Source organism: Rattus rattus, chromosome 10 (genome assembly GCF_011064425.1).
Source record: "Rattus rattus isolate New Zealand chromosome 10, Rrattus_CSIRO_v1, whole genome shotgun sequence".
Classification (NCBI taxonomy): Eukaryota; Metazoa; Chordata; class Mammalia; order Rodentia; family Muridae; genus Rattus; species Rattus rattus.
Window position 1 is genome coordinate 55,713,125 of NC_046163.1, and position 27,056 is coordinate 55,740,180.

Consider the following 27,056-nt stretch of genomic DNA (forward strand, 5'->3'; position numbering starts at 1 on the left):
AGATGCAAAAAGCTCCTAAACCCAAAACATCCAGTAATTCAGGACACAATGAGAAGACCAAGCCTAAGGACAATAGGTATAGAAGAGAGTGAAGACTCCCAACTTAAAAGGCCAGTAAACATCTTCAACAAAATTATAGAAGAAAACTTCCCAACCTAAAGAAAGAGATGCCCATGAACATACAAGGATACAGAATTCCAAATAGATGGGACCAGAAAAGAAATTTCTCTCATCCTATAATAATCAAAACACTCACTACATGCAAAAAAAATAAAGAATATTAAAAGCAGTGAAGGAAATAGGTCAAGTAACAAATAAAGGCAGATCTAGCAGAATTATACCAGACTTCTTACCAGTGACTATGAAAGCCAGAAGATCCTGCGCAAATGTCATACAGACTCTAAGAAAACATAAATGCCAGCCCACGCTACTATATCCAGCAAAACTCTCAATTAACATAAATGGAGAAACCAAGATATTCCATGACAAAACCAAATTTACACAATTATCTTTCCACATCCAGCCCTACAAAGGATAACAGATGTAAAACTCCAACACAAGGAGGGAAACTACATCCTAAAAAAGCAAGAAAGTAATCTTCTTTCAACAAACCCAAAAGAAGATAGCCACACAAACATAGCCACCTCTAACAACAACAACAACAACAACAACAACAAAAAGCAACCATCACTATTCCTTACTATTGCTCAAAATTAATGGATTCAATTCCCCAATAAAAAAATATAGATGAGCTGATTGGATACATAAACAGGACTCTGCATTTTGCTGCATACAGGAAACACACCTCAGTGACAAAGACATGCATTACCTCAGAGGAAAAGGCTAGAAAATGTTTTTCCAAGCAAATGAAACCAAGAGAAAAAGCTTGGAGTAGCCAATCTAATACCAAATAAAATTGACTTCAAACAAAAGTTATCAAAAAAGATAAGGAAGGACACTTCATACTCACCAAAGGAAAAATCTACCAAGATGAACTCTAAATTCTGAACATCTATGCTCAAATGCAAGGGTACCTACATTCATAAAAGAAACTACAAAAGCTCAAAGCACACATTACACCTCACACAATAGTGGGAGACTTCAACACCCCACTCTCAGCAATGGACACATCATGGAAACAGAAACTAAATGGAGACACAGTGAAACTAACCGAAGTTATGAACCAAATGGACTTAACAGATATCTATAGAACATTTCATCCTAAAACAAAAGAATATGCCTTTTTCTCAGCACCTCAATGTACCTTTTCCAAAATTGACCTATAATTGGTCACAAAACAGGCCTCAACAGATACAGGAAGACTGAAATGATTCCAGGCACCACAGACTGAGACTGGCCGTCACAAACAACATAAAGCCCACACACAGATGAAAGCTGAACAATCCGCTATGCAATGTTAACTTGATCACGGAAGAAAAAAAGAAAAAATTAAAGACTATCCAGAATTTAATGAAAAATGAAGGCACAACAGACCCAAACACATGAAACACAGTAAGAGGAGAACTCATAGCTTTGAGTGGAGAGAGCAACTACTAGCAGCTCGACAGCACACCTGAAAACTCTGGAAGAAAAAGAAGCAAATACACCAAAGAGGAATAGATTGCAAGAAATAAACTCGGGGCTAAAATCAACCCAGTAGAAACAAAAAGAACTACACAAAGAATCAACAAAACCAGGAGCTGGTTCTTTGAGAAAAGCAACAAGAGAGATAAACCCTTAGCCAGACTAACCAGAGGACACAGAGAGTGTATCCAAATTAACAAAATCAGAAATGAAAAGGGAGACATAACAACAGAATCAGAGGAAATTCAAAAAATCATCAGATCCTACTACAAAAGCCTATACTCAACAAAACTGGAAAATATGGATGAAATGGGCAATTTTCTAGACAGATACCAGGTACCAAAGTTAAATCAGGATCAGATAAACTATCTAAACAAACTATGCCACAAAACAGAAAGAGAAGTAACACTACCCAATTCATTCTATGAAGTCACGATTTTTCTTATACCTAAACCACACAAAGACCCAAAAAAGAAAGAGAACTTCAGACCAATTTCTCTTATGAATATTGATGCAAACATACTCAATAAAATTCTGGCAAACCGAATCCAAGAGCACATCAAAACAATCATCCATTATGATTAAGTAGGCTTCTTCCCAGGGATGCAGTAATGGTTCAATGTACCGAAATCCTTCAACGTAATCCACTATATAAACAAACTCAAAGAAAACCACATGATCATCAAATTAGATGATGATAGAGAATTTGACAAAACTCAACACACCCCTTCATGGTAAACATCTTGGAAAGATGAGGAATTCAAGGCCCATACCTAGACATAGTAAAAACCATACACAGCAAACCAGCAGCCAACGTCAAACTCAATGTGCCTGCCAGAGCAATCAGACAAGAAAGGAAGTCAAAGGAAGGGAAGAAGTCAAAGTGTCACTATTTGCATATGATCTGATAATATACGTAAGTGACCCCAAAAGTTGCACCAGAGAACCACTAAGCCTTCCTCTACTCAAAGGATAAACAGGCTGAGAAAGAAATTAGGGAAATGACACCCTTCACAATCATCACAAACAGCATAAAATACCTTGGTATGACTCTAACCAAGCAAGTGAAAGATCTGTATGACAAGAACTTCAAGTATCTGAAGAAAGAAACTGAAGATCTCAGAAGATGGAAAGACCTCCCACGCTCATGGATTGACAGGATTAATATACTAAAAATAGCCATCTTGCCAAAAGCAATCTATGCAATTCCCATCAAAATTCCAACTCAATTCTTGACACAGTTAGAACAAGCCATTTGCAAATTCATTTGGAATAACAAAGAACCCAGAATAGCAGAAACTATCCTTAACAACAAAAGAACTTCTGGGAAAATCACCATCCCTGACCTCAAGCAGTATTACAGAGCAATCATGATAAAACTGCATGGTGTCAGTACAGAGACAGGCAGGTAGATCAATGGAATAGAATTGAAAACCCAGAAACAAACCCACACACCTATGGTCACTTGATCTGTGACAAAGAAGCTAAAACCATCCAGTGGAAAAGAGACAGCATTTTCAACAAATGCTGCTGGTTCAACTGTCGGTCAGCATGTAGAGGAATGCAAATTGATCCATTCTTACCACTTTGTACAAAGCTCAAATCCAAATGGATTAAAGACCTCCACATAAAACAAGATTCACTCAAACTAATAAGTGGGGAAGAGCTTCCAACACATGGGCACTGGGGAAATTTTCCTGAACAAAAACCAATGGCTTATGCTCTAAGATGAACAAAAGACAAATGGGATCTCATAAAAATTGCAAAGCTTCTGTAAGGCAAAGGACACTATCAATAGGACAACATGGCAACCAACAGATTAGGTAAAGATCTTTACCAATCCTATACCTGATAGAGGGCTAATATCCAATATATACAAAGAACTCAAGAAGTTAGACTCCTGAGAATTAAATAACTCTATTTTAAAAAAAAGAAAATAGGGTACAGAGCTAAAGAAACATATCTTGACTAAGGAATAGTGAATGGCTGAGAAGAAATGTTCAATATCCTTAGACATCAGGGAAATGCAGATCAAAACAACCCTGAGATTCCACCTCACACCAGTCAGAATGGTTGAGATCAAAAACTCAGGTGACAGCAGATGCTGGCAAGGATATGGAGAAAGAGGAACACTCCTCCATTGTTGGTGAGATTGCAAGCTGATACATCCACTCTGGAAATCAGTCTGGTGGTTCCTCAGAAAATAGGGCATACCTAAGGGCCCAGCTATACCACCCCTAGGCACATATCCAAAAGATGCTCCAACAAATAGCAAGGACACAGGCTCCACTATGTTCACAGCAGCCTTATTTATAATAGCCAGAAGCTAGAAAGAACCCAGATGCCCTTCAACAGGGGAATTGATACATAAAATATGGTACATTTACTGTTATTAAAAACAATGACCTCATGAAATTCTTAGGCAAATGGATGAAACTAGAAAATATCATCCTGAATGAGGTAACACTCACAAAAGAACACATTGTGTTCAGTCACTGATAAGTGGATATTAGCCCAAAAGTTTGGAATACCCAAGATAAAATTTACAGACCACATGAAGCTCAAGATGCAAGACCAAATTGTGGGTGTTTCAGTCTTAGAAGGGGGAACAAAAATACTCACAGGAGGAAATATGGAGACAATATGTGGAGCAGAGACTAAAGGAAAGGCCATCCAGAGCCTGCCCCACCTGGGGATCCATCCCATACACCAAACCCAGTGTCACCAAATAGTGTCACCAAACCCAGACACTATTGCAGATGTCAAGAAGTGCATGCTGACAAGAGCCTAATATAGCTGTCTCCTGAGAGGCTCTGCCAGAGTCTGACAAATACAGAAGCAGATGCTTGCAGCCAACCATTGGACTGAGAATGGGATCCCCAAGGAAGGAATTTGAGAAAGGACTGAAGGAGCTGAAGGTGTTTGCAACCCCATAGGAAGAACAACAATAACAATCAACCAGAGCTCCCAGGGACTAAACCACCATCCAAAGAATACACAGGGATGAACCTATGGCTCCAGCCACATGTGTAGCAGAGGATGGCCTTGTTGGGCATCAATGAAAGGAGAGGTCCTTGGCCCTGTGAAGGCTTGATACCCCAGTGTAGGAGAATGCAAGGGCAGGGAGGCAGGAGGGAGCGGCTGTGAGGGGGTGGAGGGCAGTACCCTCATAGAAGCAGGGGAAGGGGGGATAAAACAAGGGGAGGAGAAACCAGGATGAGGGATAACATTTGAAATGTAAATAAAGAAAATATCCAATAAAAGAAAAAATTTTCAAAAAATATATTAACTATTGCTATACTAATTCTCAAACATTGTAGTTCACATAAATCTTTTTTTGTCCAAGGCACAAAACTTGGAGATAGCTAGCATGGTTTTAAAAGCAAACAACCAATCACTTAGCCAAATGTATTCAGAAATAAAAGTTGAAAAAGAATCAGCAGTCTAGTGTAGGTTGATTTATAAAGAATGTAAATGAATTTTTATGGGCTCACTAAACATGAGTAAAGGAATAAAATTATTATAAAATTATTTCATCATAAGTCAAAATCCTTTAAAGGCAGTGACAATTTCTGCAGTAGCCTCTTTAGAAGGCTATTTGTCTTTCCATGCTTCTTTCTGTTTATCTTTCATATACTGTCATTAAGAATACTGCAACCGAGCCTTATTTATAATAGCCAGAAGCTGGAAAGAACCCAGATGCCCTTCAACAGAGGAATGGATACAGAAAATGTGGTACATCTACACAATGGAATATTACTCAGCTATCAAAAACAACGAGTTTATGAAATTTGTAGGCAAATGGTTGGAACTGGAAAATATCATCCTGAGTGAGCTAACCCAATCACAGAAAGACATACATGGTATGCACTCATTGATAAGTGGCTATTAGCCCAAATGCCTGAATTACCCTAGATGCCTAGAACAAATGAAACTCAAGACGGATGATCAAAATGTGAATGTTTCACTCCTTCTTTAAAAGCGGAACAAGAATACCCTTGGCAGGGAAGAGAGAGGCAAAGATTAAAACAGAGACTGAAGGAACATCCATTCAGAGCCTGCCCCACATGTGGCCCATATATATACAGCCACCCAATTAGACAAGATGGATGAAGCAGAGAAGTGCAGAAGTGTAGATCGCTTCTGAGAGACACAGCCAGAATACAGCAAATACAGAGGCGAATGTCAGCAGCAAACCACTGAACTGAGAATAGGACCCCCGTTGAAGGAATCAGAGAAAGAACTGGAAGAGCTTGAAGGGGCTCGAGACCCCATATGTACAACAATGCCAAGCAACCAGAGCTTCCAGGGACTAAGCCACTACCTAAAGACTATACATGGACTGATCCTGGACTCTGACCTCATAGGTAGCAATGAATATCCTAGTAAGAGCACCAGTGGAAGGGGAAGCCCTGGGTCCTGCTAATACTGAACCCCCAGTGAACTAGACTGTTGGGGGGAGGGCGGCACTGGGGGGAGGGTGGGGAGGGGAACACCCATAAGGAAGGGGAGGGGGATGTTTGCCCGGAAACCAGGAAAGGGAATAACACTCGAAATGTATATAAGAAATATTCAAGTTAATAAAAATAAAAAAAAAAGAATACTGCAACCGAAAATGTATCCTGTCTACGGGAAATGCAGGCACAGGTGATGTATCAGGTTAACCAATAACCGGCCTAACTTGAGACCCAGCCCATGGGCAAGCACCAATCCTTGACACTATTAGTGATACTCTGTTATGCTTGCAGACAGGACCATGGCTGTCTTCTGAAAGGGTACACCCAGCAGCTGCTCAGACACCCACAGCCAAACAGTGGATGGAGCTTGGGGACTCTTATGGAAGAACAGGAAGGAGGATTCCAAAGGGAATAGGAACTCCACAGTAAGACCAACAGAATCAACTAACCTGGATCCTTGGAGCTCTCAGAGACTAAACCACCAACCAAAGAGCATACATGGGCTGGACCTAGGCCTCCCTGCTCACATGTAGCAGATGTGGAACACCTAGAATGAATGGACTAGCCTAAAAGCTGTTGCCTGCATGTAGGGTATGCTGCATGTGGGATAGCTGGGCTGCCTTGTCTGGCCTCAGTGGGAGAGGAAGTGCATAGCCTCCAAGAGACTTGAAGTACTGGGGTGGGGGATACCCAGGGGAGCCCCATCAGCTCAGAGAAGAGAAGGGGAATGGGAGAAGGATTATGGGAGGGCCTTACTGGGAGGGAGGATAGTGAGTAGGATGTCAAGTGAAAAAGTAAAAGCTTAAAATTAAATTAAAAAAAAAACAAAAAACAAAAAACCCGATACTCACAAGCTCTCAGAGTCAGAGTAAGAGGATTTAGAGTCACGGGTGCTGACATGTAAGAGTACTATAATGATGCTAGCATCCATCCTGCATGGTAATGGCTTCCTCAGGGATTAGATTTAAAGCCTGGCTTCTCTAAAATAGCGCACCCATGACCAAGAGAAGTGGGTGTGTACGTTCTACCATGTGCATACTGTTTGAACTTTCAAGAACTCAAATAAAATGTAAAATAACCCGATGTTCTAGTGTGCTTACTCCTTCCTCTCTTCAAAGATCCTAGGGCTCTGTTAGATTTATAACAAAACAGAAAAAAAAGGAGAATAAAGGAGCATGGACTACTTTGGGAAAATTCCTAGAAACATTTTCTTTTTCAGTATTACAATCAGTCCCATGTTACAATAGAACAGCTCTGTGAAGTACCAAAAAAAAAAAAGCAGAAATTCATGAGTAAACCAGGAGTGTGTGATTTCAAATTTCAGGTTATTCTGCTCCCAGGACTAGTAGGATATCTCCCACAGCCGACCTACTAGAGCTCGCTCTCACTCTAGCTCATGGCAGCTCCCCTTCCATGACTGCTTGTCTTTTCCCCTTGGTTTACAGCATTGTTGTAAGGTTGAATTACTGTCCAAAATCCCTTTTCAACTTAGATATTTTACAACATGAAAAAGTTGATAATTTTCCTTCTGAATGAAATGCCATGATTATTTTATATTCATATAAATTAAGAGACTTTTGTATTTTCTTTTAGTCTAGTTTGATTTCTGGTTCTAAAACCTTATTTGCCTAAATGAACTGCATTTTTGCTAAAGAAATGAATTTTTATTCAAACAGAAAAGTCCAAATCCCAATAAAATGATATGTCCTTGACCACAGTCACCAAGAAAACATCTACTTTGGTAAACACTATTTGCTCACGGATGCTCCAAACTATTGGCTCGATGACAAATCACTACCAGATGCAAGAAAATCACAGCATACGTAGCAAACTAGGTATTCCAAGCAAATGTGCATTAAAATGGCGTAATATCATCCACTATTCTTTCAGTTTTCACTCACACAATGTAAATGTCCAAATGTTTTATTCCTGCTATTATACAAAAGAACCACTACTAAGTTCTACCCCAAATTCTCAGTCACTCACCCGCCCGCCATCTTATGAATCCTGTGCTTCCTCTCCGCCTGTAGGTTCCACCAAAGAGGGCTCTATAAAGTAAATGTGGAGACAATTATTGCCAAATATGAAAGAACAGAGATTCTTCCCAGTTCCAGAAGGGCTAACAAAATCAGCCTTTGACTAACTTAAGAGGACAGAAAGTATAGATGCAAAGACTAGAAGTGGGAAGAGATCATATGCACCAATTTAAAAATATCTTAACAAATCTAAAGTAGAAGTGCTCTGAGCCCATTAAAATAAATGTACAACTATTGTAGACACTTATCTACATGATCCTTCTGCTTTCTGAAGCTCACAGAAACACTCAATTTATCATTGAAATTTTTAAAAAAAAGGCTTGAAAACAAAAAATTGAGATTTGAAGGTTATGTATGTTTGGACAACATAAAAGCTTCCCTGTTGTACCAAGTGTCATTAGTACATATCTACAAGCCAGCTGACACAGTGAAGGAAACCTCTCAAGACCACATTTGCAGCCTCACTCTTCTTCCAATATTCCCCTTCTTCATTAATGTTAGCACAGAGTCACTGTCATTTCTTTTCTTCCAATATCACAGAAGCAAAATTCATGCCGAGGAGAAATAATTAAAACAGACTGAATATATCACTTTTTCTGTTAGAGACACAGTGTGAAATTCTTTCCATAAATTACTAGAAGGGCAACATAAGACAGTGTTGTACACTGAATGTGTCTGTTCCAAAATGTGTATGTTGAAGTCCTAACTGTCAGTGTGACATATTTGGGGAAAGGGTCTTTGGGGAAGGATGAGAGTGCAGTGAAGTCATGAGAATATGGCCCCTGTGGTGGAAGTATGGCCCTTGAAAGAATAAACACAAACAAATGTACACTTGTGTTTTCTTCAATGTGTGAAAGCAAAGTAAGGAACCAGGGCTTCCCAATTCTACCCTGCTGGGTCCTCAATCTCAGACATTAAGCTCCCAGAATGGTGAGAAAGTTTCTGTTCTACGCCTAGTCTGTGCTTTGTTGTGACAACCTAAACAGAAAAATACTGAGAGATTTCACAATTTATAAAAGAGAAAAATAGCTCAAAGAAACTAAAACCAGAATTTAATGCCGCTTTCATGCAATACTAACCCACTATTGCCTCTTACAGGACTGAGTGCCTCCAAAGTATTACCAACTTCACTACACATAAGAATTAAGTGTCTGCCCTTATGGAATTCATTTATCAAATCATAGAGTATAGACAAACAATGGAACTGCTAAACAATCAGTTCCTTGAGGCCTGAAATACAAGAACTTCTACTGAAAAGTAAATAAGAAAATGATCGATGATAATGTAGTAAGTGTTATGTGAGGGATCAAACCGTGTAAAGCAATGGCTTACAGGAGGAAGCAACTGTCAAGGTTAAAGACAAGGGTGTGAGACAAGCAGTGCATGAACAAAGTTATAAAATAAACACAATGCTCTTGAACAAGACAGAGTCGTTTACATTTGGAATGAACTTGTCGATAATTCCACTAACATATATATTACCTTCTCAAAGGATTAAAAATCCTATTAACAGAGTAACAGTAAAATCTAGTAAAAGTGAAATATATTGACAAACATGCTTAAATATGGCTGGCTGTTCTATACTTGACACTTTAACATTGTACTTTTCAGCACAAAATATCTTTTTATTTGTTTATTCTTAAGACAGAGTTTCTCTACCTACCTACATAGCTGTCCTGGAATTCACAATGTAGACAGACCAGCATGGCCTCAAACTCACAGAGATCTACCTGCCACCCCAGTGCTGAGATTGAAGGCATGTGCCAACATGCCTAATGAATATGAATGTTTTAGATAATAAGGGATTACTACAAAATATCTTAACAGGTCCCTCTTATCTCCTTCTTTCCCAATAAACACTATGCAAAGCATAAAAGTAATCACTTTGCTCTGAGCTGGTCACATGAAATCTTTCAGAAGCATTTGAAAGCCTAACTCCCTAGAAGGTAATACCTAATCTCCCCAAGTAGACTTGCCACAATCTGTGCCTGTTCTTCTCTCTCACGTTCACAAGTCATGAATCCTCTGTATCTTACAGGATTTGCTGCTTAACCAAGACTTTTTAAAATGCTTCCATCAAGATGGACCGCAAGCCCATCAATCATCACTACTCACCAAGACTTCCTTTGAAAGTTAGCACGCATGCCTATTACACTACCTCCTGTATTTGATTGTATTCCTGCATGTCTGTCTCTATTAAACACTGCAGGCTACTTAGAGTAGGACACCTCTTCTATATTTAAAAATATTTTTCCTTTTTTTTCTTTTTTTCTCCTTTTCTTTTTTCTTTTTTCTTTTTTCCAGAGCTGGGGACTGAACCCAGGGCCTTGCACTTGCTAGGCAAGCGCTCTACCACTGAGCTAAATCCCCAACCCCAAAAATATTTTTCAAAAAACTAGACTAAAAATATTTTTCAAAAAAACTAGGCATTTTTTTGGTAGCTATGTGTCACAATAAAGAAATACATCACTGAATACAGTCATGTAAGAGTAGATAGAAAACTACACAGCATGGTCAAAAACCCAACCTGACCTTGCAAAATCTGAAGATAAGCTTCCTTGAGAAGTCCCCAACTGATTCTTTGAGATAAACATGGAGAAGATACAGATGAGACATAACTAAGAAATAGTCTTGTCTGTAGAAGAACTATGCTGTAACACCTTTCTAGAATACAAATGAGGAAGCATGTCTGGGAAACGATGACCCTAGAAAGAAAGATAATGGCTTTATATTCTATGTTAGGGACATTGTGCTGTAGGCTGATGGTCAGAAACTTTAAAGTCTAAATCTGTGTGATGCCAAAACAAGGTTTAAACCACAAAACCATTAAACAGGTCCTATGTCCACTTGTCACAATTCAAACATTATAAAGGTCTACAATAAAAAGTAACACCAAAGCCCTGTGTAATAACTGCTCATTTCACAACCTGCTTCTTTTCCTAAGGTTAAGTATTGTTTCTTGGGTTTTTTTCCCCAGCATTTTACGCAATGTAAATACAATTATATAACTTATCTATCCTTATTTATGTACAAAAAAATTATTTCTATAGTGCCAAATCTTTAAGAGTTTCAGATGCTCGTAAAAGTGACATTTGGGTGACAGCAATGCAGATGGCTTTAAAATATAACTATTTCACAAATCTTCACCCATTACTTTCTTAGTAAAAGGGGGATATTTACATATTCTTTATAAAGCAAGACTGTGACAGAATTTTTCACAGAACCTGGAAAGTTGAAATGCAGAAAAGTTTGATAGATGTATTTAACTATTCTTCTTTTGATGACTTTTAGAGACAAGAGAAGCAAGTCAAATATGAAGAAGAAAGATCAGATCACAGCTTGCTACAAAGAACTGGCATATGTAGTGGCCCATACCTTTAATCCCAGCACCTAGGAGGCAGAGGCAGGCCAATCTCCATGAGTTCAAAGCCAGCCTGATCCACATTTTGAGTTCCAGAACCACCAGAGCTATATATAGTTGAGACTCTGTCTCTAACTAAACAAACAAGTAAAACATACAAAAGAAGGAGCAATAAAGGAGCTAAAGGAGTAAGTCTGTCAGGACAGCTTAATAAACGTGTGTCACATCAGGATTACATGGCTTCAACATACAAATTGGAGGTAGACCATAGCAGAGAAGTACATAGAGCCCTCCAAATAAACAATGATAACAGATTCTAACATTTATACCATTGGAAGGAAAGTATGACACAACTCCCTCCTTAGCACATCCATGTGGAGAAAAGACGACCTAAATATGACTGGCTACAGACCACTTATAAGAAAACAAAGGAGTCTCTAGTTGCTAGGGTCTAGTAAATGGCCCCCAGTGATCTTCACACTCTCGCATGAAGCCTGTTACTAAATATTAAACACATATGTGATCTTCATCCCTAGCTCCTAAGCTCCTGGCAGAAAACCCTTGTAAGTTCCTTGGCGATAGGAGAACCTTTACTGTATTAGTTCCCATTCCTAACACACAAGTCTCTAGGATCCCTGAGATCCCCAACCAAGTGAAGAGACTTTTGTATGCTAATCATATTATCAGTGGCTGGGGTCCCTGCCTAGATAGCTCCATATACCAATCATCCTTTGGGGAAAAGGCATTATGAATTAACCACCAGTGATTTAATCAATCATACCTACATTAAAAAGGTAGCAAGAAAGATGGAGAGATAATTCAGCAGTAAAGAGCACATACTGCTTTTGCAGAGGCATGAACTACCTTAATAAGAAAATCCTCCAGCAATATGTTTTCAGATGTCCTCAGCCCTGCCTGACAACTTAACTGGAACCTAAGTGAGCCCAGACTCTTAGGAGGATCCCTCAGTCTTGTTGCTCCCAAACTCCTGCTCAAAGAAAGAAAAAGAAAAATGATGTTTTCATGTTCAAAAAATAGATTTTGATGGTGATCTGTTACATAACAATAGATAATGAAGTGGCTATCATCATAAATTCAACATATGTTACAACAAGGATAGCATAATCAAAACCGTAAGACAGGTAAATATATCACCATTAAAGTAAAAAAATTGGCATTATGAAAATACATATGTAACAATAAAAGAAAAGCCACAAACTGAAAGATTTTTACCATTCAGTTAATAAACAGCTAATATATAGAATACCAGGATTTCAATAAATAAGTTTTAAAAACAAATTATTCAGGAATAAAAGCATGTGAGAATGAAGCATAAATGACAAAAGGGCAGTTACAAGAATGTGGTAATACAAAGGAAAAACAATTAAGAAATCCCACCGTTAACTAGAAGAATACTAATTTACACGTTAAGCGGCTATAGATTGAAAAACACAATGGTAAATGCATGAAAAAACTGGTAATTTCCATAACTGCTGATGGAAGTAAACTGACAGGAATCACTTTAGAAAGCAATGTACAAAACTCAGTACAAGTGAAAAACGATCACATCCATTTCCTAAAGGTCTTCTCCTTAGAATAGCAGGTATTACACTGACGCATATATAGAACACACACAAAACATTTACCTATAAAGGTGAAAATGGCAACACTGCAAATTACTGACTGTATAAACAGTGTTTTCTATGTTTTTTATTGCGTATGGATAGTTTGCCTGTCTGTATGTCTGTGCACCATGTACATGCCTGGGGCCCACAAATGCCGAAAGAGGACATGGGATCGCCTAGAACTTGAATTACAAATAACTGAGAACCAGCCACCAGGTAGGTGCTTGGAATGGACTCCAAGTCAGCTAGAAGAGTGGTCAGCACACTTAACTTGCTGAGGCATCTCTCCAATCCTGTCTTTCGAATTTTATAATGGTGAAGACCATTCTACAAGGGCCAAGAAGAAAAAAGTCAAAGTAACAATCACAGTGGTCTAGTCAGTTCAATCCTTGAGTTCAATTTTAACGTGATTTTCATGCCCCTTCCTCCCCTTTCCTTCACATTCCAGCCATTTTTAATAACCTTACCTAGTAGTTTAAAATTACCAGCTGGGTTATACATAACTTTATGGGGGACAAAGAAACCAAAAATGTATAAAAGACTTAGCCCCACTATACTCAAGAATCCATCTTTGAAAAATTATCATGAAGCTACACTAGCACAAAATAAAGAAACAAGAAAAACTGCCTCCTACAGAGAGCTTTCATGTCCCATCTCTCTGTACAGAAGGACTTCAAGTCTCTCCTCCATTAGGTGACTCTTGATTTGTTGGATGACTTCCCGAAGTCCATACCTGCATGTGTCCTCTGAGCCTGTACCTTCTTTTGGCAATGCCAGCTAAGTGGATGATCAGAAGGCTCTCCTGAAAGTACGGTCATACAGTGTCAGCTAGCAAAAAGTAAGGAGAAGCTAACCATAAAACATAAAATCTTCTTATTCAGTCTTTCCTTAGAATTACAAAAGTTCCTGTGTCTATTCTAATACAAACTGGAATGACAGAGGGATGACAACAGAGAAAGGGGGTGTGAAACTGGAGTTTAGCAACTCTGTTCATCTCCCCAACAGTCCTTTCCCACCAAAAAGCCATTTATTAGTCTCATGGGAATTCTACCTCCAACCAGTAAGTCTGAACCATAATTATCAAGATCAGTGTGGATTTTTTTTCTTGCATATAAGATGAGAACCTAATAGAGGATTTTAATCAAGGGATCTGAATTATGATTCAATATGAACAAGAAATGCATTGATCTAATGCCATCTTCTAATTCTCCTCACAAAGGGGTGTCAAGAACAAAGTTATGTTTTCATCTCCCGAAAATTCAGATTATCTCTTTCTATGTACCTCTCAATTTTAAATTCTAAAATGAACAAATCTTGGGTGTCAATGCCTCCAGAGCAGGAATTCCCATATGACAATAATAGTAAGCTTCCGGACCTACAGGCTTATTGTTAGAGAACATAGTAGGTAATTAATATAATAAAAAACATAACTTTCAAAAGTAGGACACTCAATTACTGTGCACAGCTATTTTAAAAATGGAAATACCTCCTTGATAGTCTATTGTATCCCTTTGTTAAGAGAATAACCAATAACTTCAATGAGTCTCATTTCTATTTAAATTAGCAAAGAACAAAAAGGTACTCGTTGTTTACAAATAATTAATAACCTTGAACCTAACGCTTAAGTATACAAGAGTAAATAGAGCACAGAAGCATCTCATTATAAAATGATCACTACTACTTAAATACTAAAGAAAAGAAACTTCAAAAAAGACAAAACGAATGGAGGGAGAGACACCACGTAAGAACTGATTTAAAAGTATATATAAATAGAATGTTTAAGTTTAGGAGAAACCAGAAAAAAAGCATTTAGGATTATCATTAGCTTTGGTCTCGAGTAGTTGGTATGAAGAATTAGATCATCTCATAGTATCTTTGTAGCTAGCAAATGAAAATGTGGATTTACATGTTTCAAATCCAACTGCTTTTTCCTTTTGTTTTAAAACAATCTTGTCTAGTTCTAAAGGCCACAGAATATCTGTTATCAGAACACTCATTCTAGGACCAATGTACACAAAAGTGTTTCAATGAATTAAATCCTTAAACTAGCCACTGACATACTTTTCTGTCAAGCAAATACTTAAGAATACTGAAACCACACTGTTGATAGACTGGTTAGCCAAAATGTCTCTTGAGGACATGGATTTAATCTATGTCTTGTACTCAGAATGTATTTAACTATCAATATTCATATTAAATTATTAGAAGAAAAACTAATTCGCAGTAGTAAGACATACTTATTTTTCTTCACTTTCTGAGACAGTATCTTATACTGCAGCCAAAGCTGTGCAGGACTCACTAACTGCCCCCAGGCCTCCAAACTTGTGTCAATTCTCTAGACTCAGCCTGGGAAGTGGTGGAACTACAGGTATGAACCAACCTACGAGGCTAAGAGATTCTTTTCTTTTTAAAATATACTCTATGTGTCTGAACAAATAAAGCCTTTCAGTGCTGGACATTTTGTTTGTTTGCTTGTTTAGACACGGTTTCTGTGTGGTCATAGCTCTTCTGCCTCGCAAGTGCTGTGATTAAAGGCATGGCCGGCCATAACTGCCCAGCAGGCTGTTTCTACAGTGAGAATGGCTAAGATCAAAAACTCAGGTGACAGCAAATGCTGGCAAGGATGTGGAGAAAGAGGAACACTCCTCCATTGTTGGTGGGATTGCAGACTGGTACAACCATTCTGGAAATCAGTCTGGAGGTTCCTAAGAAAATTGGACATTGAACTACCTGAGGACCCAGCTTTACCTCTCTTGGGCATATGTCCAAAAGATGCCCCAACATATAAAAAAGACACGTGCTCCACTATGTTCATAGCAGCCTTATTTATAATAGCCAGAAGCTGGAAAGAACCCAGATGCCCTTCAACAGAGGAATGGATACAGAAAATGTGGTACATCTACACAATGGAATATTACTCAGCTATCAAAAACAATGCCTTTATGAAATTCATAGGCAAATGGTTGGAACTGGAAAATATCCTGAGTGAGGTAACCCAATCACAGAAAAACACACATGGTATGCACTCATTGATAAGTGGCTATTAGCCCAAATGCTTGAATTACCCTAGATGCATAGAACACATGAAACTCAAGACGGATGATCAAAATGTGAATGCTTCCCTTTCTTTAAAAGGGAACAAGAATATCCTTGGCAGGGGAATAGAGAGGCAAAGATTAAAACAGAGACAGAAGGAACACCCATTCAGAGCCTGCCCCACATGTGGCCCATACATATACAGCCACCCAATTAGACAAGATGGATGAAGCAAAGAAGTTCAGGCTGACAGGAACCAGATGTAGATCTTTCCTGAGAGACACAGACAGAATACAGCAAATACAGAGATGAATGCCAGCAGCAAACCACTGAACTGAGAACAGGACCCCCGTTGAAGGAATCAGAAAAAGAACTGGAAGAGCTTGAAGGGGCTCGAGACTCCATATGAACAACAATGCCAAGCAACTAGAGCTTCCAGGGACTAAGCCACTACCCAAAGACTATACATGGACTGACCCTGGGCTCCAACCTCATAGGTAGCAATGAATATCCTAGTAAGAGCACCAGTGGAAGGGAAGCCCTTGGTCCTGCTAAGACTGAACCCCCCCAGTGAACGTGATTGTTGGGGGGAGGGCGGCAATGGGGGAAGGATGGAGAGGGGAACACTCATAAGAAGGGGGAGGGAGAGGTTAGGGGATGTTGGCCTGAAACCAGGAAAGGAATAACACTTTCGAAATGTAAATAAGAAATACTCAAGTTAATAAAAAAAAAAAAAAAGAAAAAAAAGAAGAAAGGGACAGATGGTAGAAGAAAGGGACAAGATTATACTAGGAGATGAATGTAATAAACTACACTGTATGCATGTATGAAACTAAAAAAAACAAGAAAATTTTCACTTTACTTGGTATTTATTGATGATGAGTTAGACAGAAAGGGAGATTATTAATGACAGCCTTGGAATTGCTTCCTATGTTCTTTGATATGGGCTAAAATTAGGTTTGTTTTAATTAAGAAAAACATAGCTGTATAAAAAACTGTTCATTCTCTTTTCTTATTACAGTCCATGTAAACAATCCTAAAAAAGAAAAAAAAAAGAAAAAAGAATATACTGGCTACATTTTGTTGTTCTTCAACCAATTAGTGCATCACTACCTATGAATATTTTTCCCCTTTTCATTTATTTGGTCAGTAACATCAGGTCATTTTCCATACAGATTCTTCCCCATGTATTTCAAAAAAGTATCTACTGGCCTACTCCCTCAACCATAGCCTGGTAAGACTGCACTGAAGTAAAAAGTAAAAAGTTAAAACAATCCACAAAGTTGTACACACACACACACACACACACACACACACAAACACACACACATCTACTTGAAGGGAGAAATGTTACACATGTATACAATTTGTTTTAAATCAACTGATTTGTTAGGAAAAACTGTTTCTAGTTTCTTTCTTTCTCATTTCCTTTTCCCCAAAGCTTTAACCACCCTGGTGAGAAAGTTTTTAGCTGTATTTGAGCTGGAGAGATGGCCCAGTGGAAAAGTTCACTTGCTATGCAAGCATTGCTATAACCTCAGAGTGGAATGGCAGAGAAAGGATGACTCCAAGTGTTTGCTGGTCAGCCAGCGTAAGAGGCAATGGTAAACTCTGGTTCAATGAGAGACCCTGTCTCAAGGAAATAAGGTAGAGAGCTACCTTAGAGGTAGAGGAAGAGGCTCCATGTGTACTCACAGAAGTCATACTTCTACACATACGCACAAACAACACACACACACACACACACACACACACACCCCTTAACTGTTTTCTAGTTTGACACCTTCCACACTTCCTACTCGAACCACCTCAAACCATTTGTGCCTTAAAATTTGGTTAGATCAATATTTAAATCTTGTACCATAAAGATGACTAAGTATCAGAGATGTTCCAAGAAGTAAATAACACTATCTTTTTTGTCTAAATAACATTTTGTTTTCTTTGAAATTAAGAGTTGATTTCTTACCAGGTGATGGTGACACACACCTTTAATCCCAGTACTTAAGAAGCAGAGGCAGGCAAATCTTTGAGCTGAAGGCTAGCCTGGTCTACAGAGTGAGTTACAGGACAGTCAAGTCCACACAAAGACACAGAGAAACCTTGCCTTGAAAAACCAAAAAAACAGGTGGAAGAAGAGCTGGAGGAGGAAGAGGAGGGAGAAAAGAACTGACTTCTCATTTGGCTTGTTTTCTCTATCCACTACATATTTATTTCTGATCCACCCCACTCCCATTAAAGTTTTTCATTTTTTATCTACTAGAAGGACCTGAAGTTGCTCTCCTGGATTGGGAATCTAAAGTCAGAAGCACAGCTATCAATTTGTGTTTCTCTCACTTTTCTCCTAGGTCTGAACAACTTCTCCCTCTCTCCCAGGTCCTCCTCCTCCTCTTCAATGTTATAGCCCCTTGTTCTGATGAGACTGTATTTCCCAGCTTCCTGGAGGGTTTGTGGGATACAAAATTTCAGCTTCCTTTCTCTGAAGTATCTTAATTCTAGCTAACTTGGTTAATACTCTATTTATGTTAGTTTGGACAGTTCTCCAGAATTCTCCAGACACTGCTCCTATACTATGTAATGTTGATTTTTTTCAAACCGTACTTTTAATGATGATTCTTAGATGCTTTAACTCCCTGTTACCACACACACAAGAGGTAGTGAGAAAGAAAGGATATGGGGGGGGGAGTAGACCTGTTTAGAAAGGTTCTTTGGAGCAACTCCCATCTGTGTTGTCTTGGAAAGCTGCAGTTTTAGTTCACAGGCTAGCAGTGGCAGCTCGATCCACTTGCAAACACCTCACAGATACACAAGCATTCCAGTTCAGTAGAGTATGGTTCTCAACACTGATGACAGGCCTAACAGGGTCTCAGCCTCCACTCAAGTCAGCAGAAGGGACCAGCAGGAACACCAAGAGGAGTTCTAGGCTGTGTCTCTCTCTCAGGGGAAGTGAAGATCAGCAAAGTTACAAGACCCATAAGCATTGCACAGCTAGCTGTACCAGCAAGCCAGCTCTGTCTCCATCACTTCATCAAGTCCTATTTACGCCTCCAAACATCATGTGTCCTCCACGTGCCTTGCCTCAATGCACGTCCTCAGCAGATGCACCCAATCCAATCAGTCTGAGGACTCCTGACAAATGAAGCTCAATTATGAAAAGAGGACCAACACATGCCTGTTATTAGCGAAGAAATCCTCATCACGTATCCTTTCACATGCCTGCTTTACCAGAGCATCCTCTCTCCCATGTCTTCATCAGTGAAACGTTTCTTCACAAGTCTGCCTTAGTCTTTCACCTGTGTCCAGTTCAGGAAAACACTCCTGCATGTGTTTGCCCCAGAAAAACACCATCCAACACAACTGACTCTTCAGAGAACTTTTAAGTTTCTACTTCTACACTGTATTCCAGCCTTAAATAATTTTAATTTTTGATTCTTTATATGGTACCCTCACATGGGTCTTTACAGCAATTGTGTGAAGTATTATTATCAGATCCTTGCAACCTGAAAAGCTTATATACTTCAAATCTAAAATACTTATTTCAATAATTACCTCATTCTGCTGCTTCTGATTTCTCTCCTAAAAACTGCAGTTGTGCTGTTGGAAACTTCTCTGTTCTCCAATTTTCTCAGCTTCTCTTCCTCTTGTTCTCCCTTCTCTTCCTGTCCCTATCTTCATCTTAAATCAACTCAAGCTATTCTCCAGATCTCAATCTTCCTTCATAAGCCTCCAGGTGCTGGGGATCACAGGTGCACACCATCATGACAGGGACTTTTAGATTGGTTATATGTCGTTTAGGTTTTGTTGATGTGGTTTAGTTGGTTGTTTTAAGGCACAGTCTCAAGTACTCCAGGCTACGTTTACTCTCATTATGCAGTAGAGGATGACCTGAATTATGAATCTCCATCTTCTGAATGCCTGTATTATAATGTGCACTCGCATACTCGGTTAGATCAAAGCCTGGTTTCTGTGTATAGTAGGCACTCTGTAAGCTGAGTCATATCTCCAGTATCCATTTCTTTCTTCCTCCTTTATCTTTATCTTTAAAACCTCTACAAAAATAATTTTCATCCTTCTATAGTATATTTAAGAAACATTAATAATAATAAATTTAAATATGTTACAATATCTGGTATAAATAATATGCTGGTATTCCCAGCATAATATTAACTAGAGAAAAATGATTATGAAACAAACACAACACAGCCATTTTAGACTGACTTAATTTTTACTGAACAGACAACTAGCTATTCATGGTGACTCACATCTGTAACCTAAGCACATGGGAGACAAATGCAGAAGGATCATGAGTTTCAGACCAGTATGAGCTACAGGTTGAGTTCTATGGAAGCCCAGGCTACATAACAAGACCCTGCCTCAAAAAACAAACAAAACCCCCACATATGTATCGTACGTATGCATACAAATCAGGATGTCTGTTGAGCAAAGATATGTTACTGAGGATGGTAATGACAGCCAACAGTTACTGAGAAATTACTATAAGCAAAGTAGTACGCATATAGTAGTTACTTATAATTTCCTGATCACATCTCTGATAAGCAATGTATCCAGAATTAAAATAACAGATTTGTCTGACTTGTAAACTACAAGTTTTTAAGCACTCTGGCAATTTCCACATATACACCATAACCTCTTCCTCGGCATACCCTCTGCATTCACTGTAGTCAATATAGCCATCTGAGTTGTAGCTGGCAAAATGTGGGAGACAAGGAGTGCCACTGTTAGGCTGGCCCACTGGTATATCTGCCCTGGGTGGTCTGCTATGTCCTGTCCTACTCTGGCTTGGTGCAAATGAGCATGCACTGACAGGGGCATTTGCAGAAGAGGCGGGACTATAGAGAACCAGTGAACCAATAATTCAGAAAGACTACACTTGCTTTCTTACCTTGCTGAGCAAGATATAAATTCCAGTTATATACAAGTGAGAGAGAGAGAGAGAGAGAGAGAGAGAGAGTGTGTGTGTGTGTGTGTGTGTGTGTAACTATCTAACCGACTACAGGTCAAAGCAGTTAACTTCAATAATCTACTATCTGAAAACAATTGTAAACTCTCAGAGTAGATTAGTCAAGTATATTAATAAGTATTATACATAACAGCACTAAAATAGTTTAAAACAATGTTAAGAGAAAAACCACACTTAAAGCTGGAAAGATCACAGAATATTTAGCACTTGATGTAAATCATGTTGAGGGTAATACAGAAGCTTGGAAGGTAAGCACGTCATGAGACATGCACGGCTGAAGCATTCAGAGGTCGTATGCTGTGAAACAGAATCTGGAGAAGGCTGGAGCTAGAATGGTCGTTGGTGCTGCTCACCAGTGCCATGTTAGGACATGTGGATCACTCTCCTAAACAAAAGACGTACCAAGAACACAGAGCAGAAATGAATATACGTCATCCAGGATTATATAATAAACAAAAGTGATACAAGATTAAAAAAAAAAAAAACAATACGGCAAGCTTAGCCAAATGTGGCGGCTCGTGGCTATAATCACAAACTGGGAAAGTTGACTCAGGGGGATTAGGCGTTCACACAGGTAAGTAGAGCCTAGAGCAGTGGTTCTCAACCTTCCTACTGCTGCAACCCTTTTACATAGTTCCTCAAACTGTGGTGACACCAACCATAACATTATTTTGCTGCTACTTCACAGCTGTAATTTCGCTACTGTTCTTAATTATGATACAAATATCTGTTATGCAGGATATCTGGTATGTGACCCCTAAAGGGGTTGTGACCCACAGGTTGATAACCACTGGCTTAAAAGCATGCATATCATAAACTCTAGACTTAATCATTTGAAAAATATGAATACTTACTAATCACCCCTTCATAACTCTCAGCTAGATGTCTAGCTCAGAAAATAGAAGGGCAACTGATAAAACCTTACTTGGTATTTCATGACCAAAGTTGGGCAGGGTTGAGTGAGGAAAATGAGGGTCAACAGTAACTGTTCTGAGGCCCAAGCACCTAGGGAAGGTGAACCAGCAGAACCGAGGCAGAGCAACTAACAGAAGTGTTCTGAGGAGCTAGTCTACTGTGAGTCAGGCTAAATCAGAGCAACAGGTTCCTACCTCCTGTTAACTAATCTGTTTCAATTTCATAATCCAATCAAAAGATCCAAGAGTCCTTGTTCTACCAATAAAAAGTTAAGCATAGGGATTCTACAACAAACATGAGACAACAGTCAGAGAAACAGGATGAATAAGAATATTAATCAGGGGGTCAGTGGTAGAGCGCTTGCCTAGCAAGCACAAGGCCCTGGGTTCGGTCCCCAGCTCCGAAAAAAAAGAAAAGGAAAAAAAAGAATATTAATCAGTCAATCATAATCACTGCTAGTATAGTGAAAATTATAATTAAATATAACCATTATGTTCTAACTAAATATGCTACTATCCAATGTCTCTCTCACTTCCAATTTCTATCAGACTCCATTCTAGAAGTTCCACAGTCAAAAACATTGTCAATAAAGTCTGTAAAACCTAGCAAAGCGCTTGCCTAGCAAGCGCAAAGCCCTGGGTTCAGTCCCCAGCTCTGAAAAAAAGAAAAGGAAAAAAAAAAAACTAGCAAAGCATATTTTGAAATTCTATAATGTAATTTTTTTAAATTTCTACACCTCAAAACTTTTTATTTTCTTTGCTCCAAGTATCTCTCAGATAACAATCTAATCTTAAACAAACATTATTATTAATACACACTTTAGGAAATGATACTAAACAGCTTACTGCTTAGTGAGCTTGTATGCAGTAAAAATGTCACCTTTCTAATGTAAAATTTACAGCAAAATACATGCAAAAGCATACAGGGCTTTGTTACACTGGCTGTTACATATCCTAACTATAGAATAAAAGCTACTTTGAAATACCAAGGATTAGAGAAGCCGTAGTCCCGCAAAGGCTCAATGCTCCAGTGTAGGGGAATGTCAGGGCAGGAGGCTGGAAGGGGTGGATGGGTGGGTGGTTAGGTAGGAAACCCTCATAGAAGCAGGAGGAAGGGGGCTGGAATAGGGGGGTTATGGACGGGAAACTGGGAAAGGTATAACATTTGAAATGTAAATTAAAAAATATTCAATTTTAAAAAGAAAAGAAATACCAAGGATCACCTTACTCTGGCTTATTAAAACAAATCTATATAAACTTTATGAAATCTCTACTCTAACCTTATACTTGTGAGTATATAAAATTCTGCTGATTGTAACAGAGTACATTCTGTTTCCCAACTCAAGTAGGTCCTAAAATATAATGCACTCTAAGACACCCAACTCCTATCTTTAAGTGACAGACTATTCCAAACAAAGCATTAAGCAAAATGGCTATGTAAAAACATGAGCAAAATAGGGCTGTGAGTAACTGTTCAATATGGGTATTTCAAAAGAAATATGGGATGTGTACACTGGCTTTATGTTAATGACAAAAATTAAACACAACTTGCTCTTGTCAACAGTTCAGGTAAAGCTGTTCAGAGTAATTTACTTCAGTCCCCTTCCCTCAACAGAGACCAGAGGGAGAAAAACACGCTGCCACAGAGCAGAGGACAAATTGTGCCCCTCCAGGCTTCATTCAGTAGCTATGGGCCGAATCAACTTGTTTATCTGCTAATCCACAGCTGAGCTCATTTAAAGTGTTAGTACTTGAAAAAAAAAATTTTTTTAATGGAACCAGTAAAAATTAAATTTTACTTTGTTAGCAAATTTAGTCAGGTTCTTTGGACATAAAGCCCAAATATAAATAAAATAAATTTTCCATTTAATCAAAGTGTTGATTTTCTTTTTTTTTTTTTTAATGAAGATTATTTAAGGAAATCTGGGCTCTAGAACATTTGATCTAAAGGGTCAAGGACAGTACTGCTTCTTAGCTTGGCCAAGTCTTTGAAAGTAACTTCCTGTTCTAGGGAATGTTCACTGTTCTTGGACAAACAATAATAAAAGTCATTTCTACAACTACCTTTCTTTTAAATTCAGTGTTGGCCAAAGCAGAGGCTATGATTATAATCCTAAACAAAACTCTGAGCCTTTATTTGTCATTATATTTCTATTTATTTACTTGTGGGGAATTGTTAATTTATTAAAATGTCCAGAATGATAATTACATGCTAGATAAAAAAAAGTGAGAAAAAGAGCTTTTAGTCCAAGTGAGATTACAGAGTTTATCCAAATACATGATTTAGGCCACAAAAAGAGGAAACTATGAAGGCAAGTACCATGATTTAAGCTGGAAGTCATTATAAAGAATCCCTTTGGCAATGACGACTAGACTGAACTTAGTTTTGCAACTATTAATTATAAATTGAGTAGGGTCTCTGCAGACAAGGTCTCATGTAGTCAAGGTTAGCCTCCAACCTGGCGTGCTATATGTAGTAAGATACTCTTCAAGTTTTCACCTTCTTTCCACCTCCTCAGTCCTAGAATTACGGGCATGTGCAAACCATGCTAGGGTTAGGCAATGCTGAAAACTGGACCTAGATCATTGTGCATGCTAAACAACCACTCACTTCACCTCCTGAGCTACGTCCTTATTATCACAGTAATCAGAACTGTAAACACACACACACACACACACACACACACACACACACACACACACACACACACACACGTATGCACGCATCTATCGTTCCAGGAATACAAAGACCAAAGTGTGGGGGAAGAGAAGAGTTAGTACAGAAAAGGACAAAGCTCATGTGGCTCTGAAATTAAAGCAACAGCTTCAAGCAGACATCAAGAAACCCATTTTATCTCTGTAGGAAGAAAACTAATGACCACACCTCTAGTTTATTTTCACTGAGAACTAGATTTCACGACTCAGGTCATTTTCTAACAATAAAGTCAAATAACTTCCAGTAATCTCAATCCTCCAAACACATTAAGTTACCTTTTAAAGTAAATATATCACATAATTCAGTAAATAAAACAAAACAAAAACACCAGGACAAACATTTTGAAATTATCTTAGAACAAAACTTTTACTTTGCAAATCAGGAAGAATGACTACTCAACTATGAGAATAGCAAACACATGAACACTTACCTAGTTCACAGTGTGAGAGGTTAGATAATTATGAAAGTATTTCAAAACACAAAATTGCCACGCCAAAAGTATAAATACATACATACTTATCAACTCATATACAACAAGCCTTACGATCTAGTAAAACAGTATTCCCTACTAACACATACTACAGAAAAGAAACATGAAAACAAAAACTTAAAATGTATTTTTCCTATCGGGTACAGTAGCTAGCTAGAGTGATTAAGCTATTTTAATTTCATTTAATCATCACAGCTACTCTCTAATTACATATATTCTATTAAGATCCAGTAAATTTAAATGATTTAACCAAAGTGACTTAACATGAAAGTGGCAACAGAATCCATGAATCTAATAACACAAATGACAGATCTTTCCCCCACAGGAAAATATACAAAGTTATTAGGTCTTTCTGCGACCCCATAGGAAGAACAACAATATCAACCAACCAGACACCCGCCTCCCAGAGCTCCCAGGAACTAAACCACCAACCAAAGAGTACACATGGGGGGGGGACCCCATGGCTCCAGCCACATGTGTAGCAGAGCATGGCCTTATGGGGCATCAATGGGAGGAAAAGCCCTTGGTCCTGTGAAGGCTCAATGCCCCAGTGTAGGAGAATGCTAAGGTGGGGAGGCAGGAGGGAGTGGGTGGGTGGGTGGGGTAGCATCCTCAAAGAAGGAGGGGAGATGGGATGGGGGTTTCTGGAGGGGAAACCAAGGAAGGGAATAACATTTGAAATGTAAATAAATACAATATCCAATAAAAGAAAAGAAAAAAAGAATTCAAAAAGCTTCACCTCATTGCTGATCTTTCAAAGTTTGGTCTGAGCATCTAGCTAAAATTAATCACAATATTCAGAAAGGAAGAATCAAGTTCAAACAAGTATATGACAAACAGAAGTTAGAACACATCTATAGATTCAATGTTGATGATTTCTTTTCAAGTATTCTTTTCCATTTCACTATCAACATCACCCAAAAAAGCATTCACTATCCTCTCTTGATAAATGTTAACATATAAGCAATATGAAGGATATAACATATAAGAGAATCAGAAGGAAATAAGACCGCATTTCAAGTATTCTGATTTCTCCGTTAGTAGAAAATCCACTGATAGTTTCAACTTCTCTAGAACTACACAGAGAGTGGATATGGTGATGCCTAGAATTGCAGTACCCAGAAGGCTGAGCCTGAATTGGCAGGAGTTTGAGATTTGCCTGAATTTCTAATGTTAATTACCAGTTCAGCCAAGACCAAGTAAGACCATGTATGTGGGGCCCAGGGTAGGGGAGGGGGCAACACAGAACAGCATTAATTAAAGCAAAATCAAGGTTTAGTTGCACAACTGCCCACTCTGGGAGCAACAATCTTGAGTTCTCCAATTTTGTTGATCTTCACACATTTATGTTTTTATGTTCTCTTAATATCATTTAAGTATCTTTTCTGACAATCTGGGAAGGTATTTTTACTCAGCTTTCTTTTATATTTAATTCTTTATTATTATTGAGTACATGATGTGTAAATACAGGAATGGGGCATATGTGGAAGTCAGAAGACAACTGTATAGTTGATGCTTTTCAGCCATCTTTATGTGAGCTCCAGGGATTGACCTCAAATCAGGCTAACACGAATGCAGAACTGTCCATGTCAGCCCCCCTTTATTGCTTGAGGGTTTTGTGTTTGACCCTCCTATGATGTCTATTTATTCCTCCTATGATGTCTATTTATTTATTAACGGTCAGTGAATCCCTCTGACAGCTCTTGTTTGGCTGGTTTAATATTTCATTTTTATATTTGTGGTTTCCCATGTACAATGGCCTTGGACTGTTGGGTTTATATGCAACCATAAGACACTGAAAAAAAAATGGTTGAAATAAAAACATAAAGAAAGGGCTTGACAATTGGGAGCTCCAGTGG

General features: G+C 38.5%; 1 protein-coding gene across 5 annotated transcripts in view; it reads right to left on the reverse strand.

The window, feature by feature from the left end:
• The window catches only part of Akt3 (AKT serine/threonine kinase 3), a 281,481-nt gene that overhangs the window by 223,604 nt on the left and 30,821 nt on the right, over positions 1 to 27,056 (reverse strand). The window contains exon 1 of one of the 5 annotated variants that reach the window (XM_032915107.1): positions 8,028 to 8,066. The exons of the other annotated variants lie outside the window; for them this stretch is intronic. The gene's annotated coding sequence lies outside the window, so the exon portion shown is untranslated. Of the gene's footprint in view, positions 1 to 8,027; positions 8,067 to 27,056 lie in introns of those variants that run through there. 5 annotated transcript variants of the gene reach the window in all.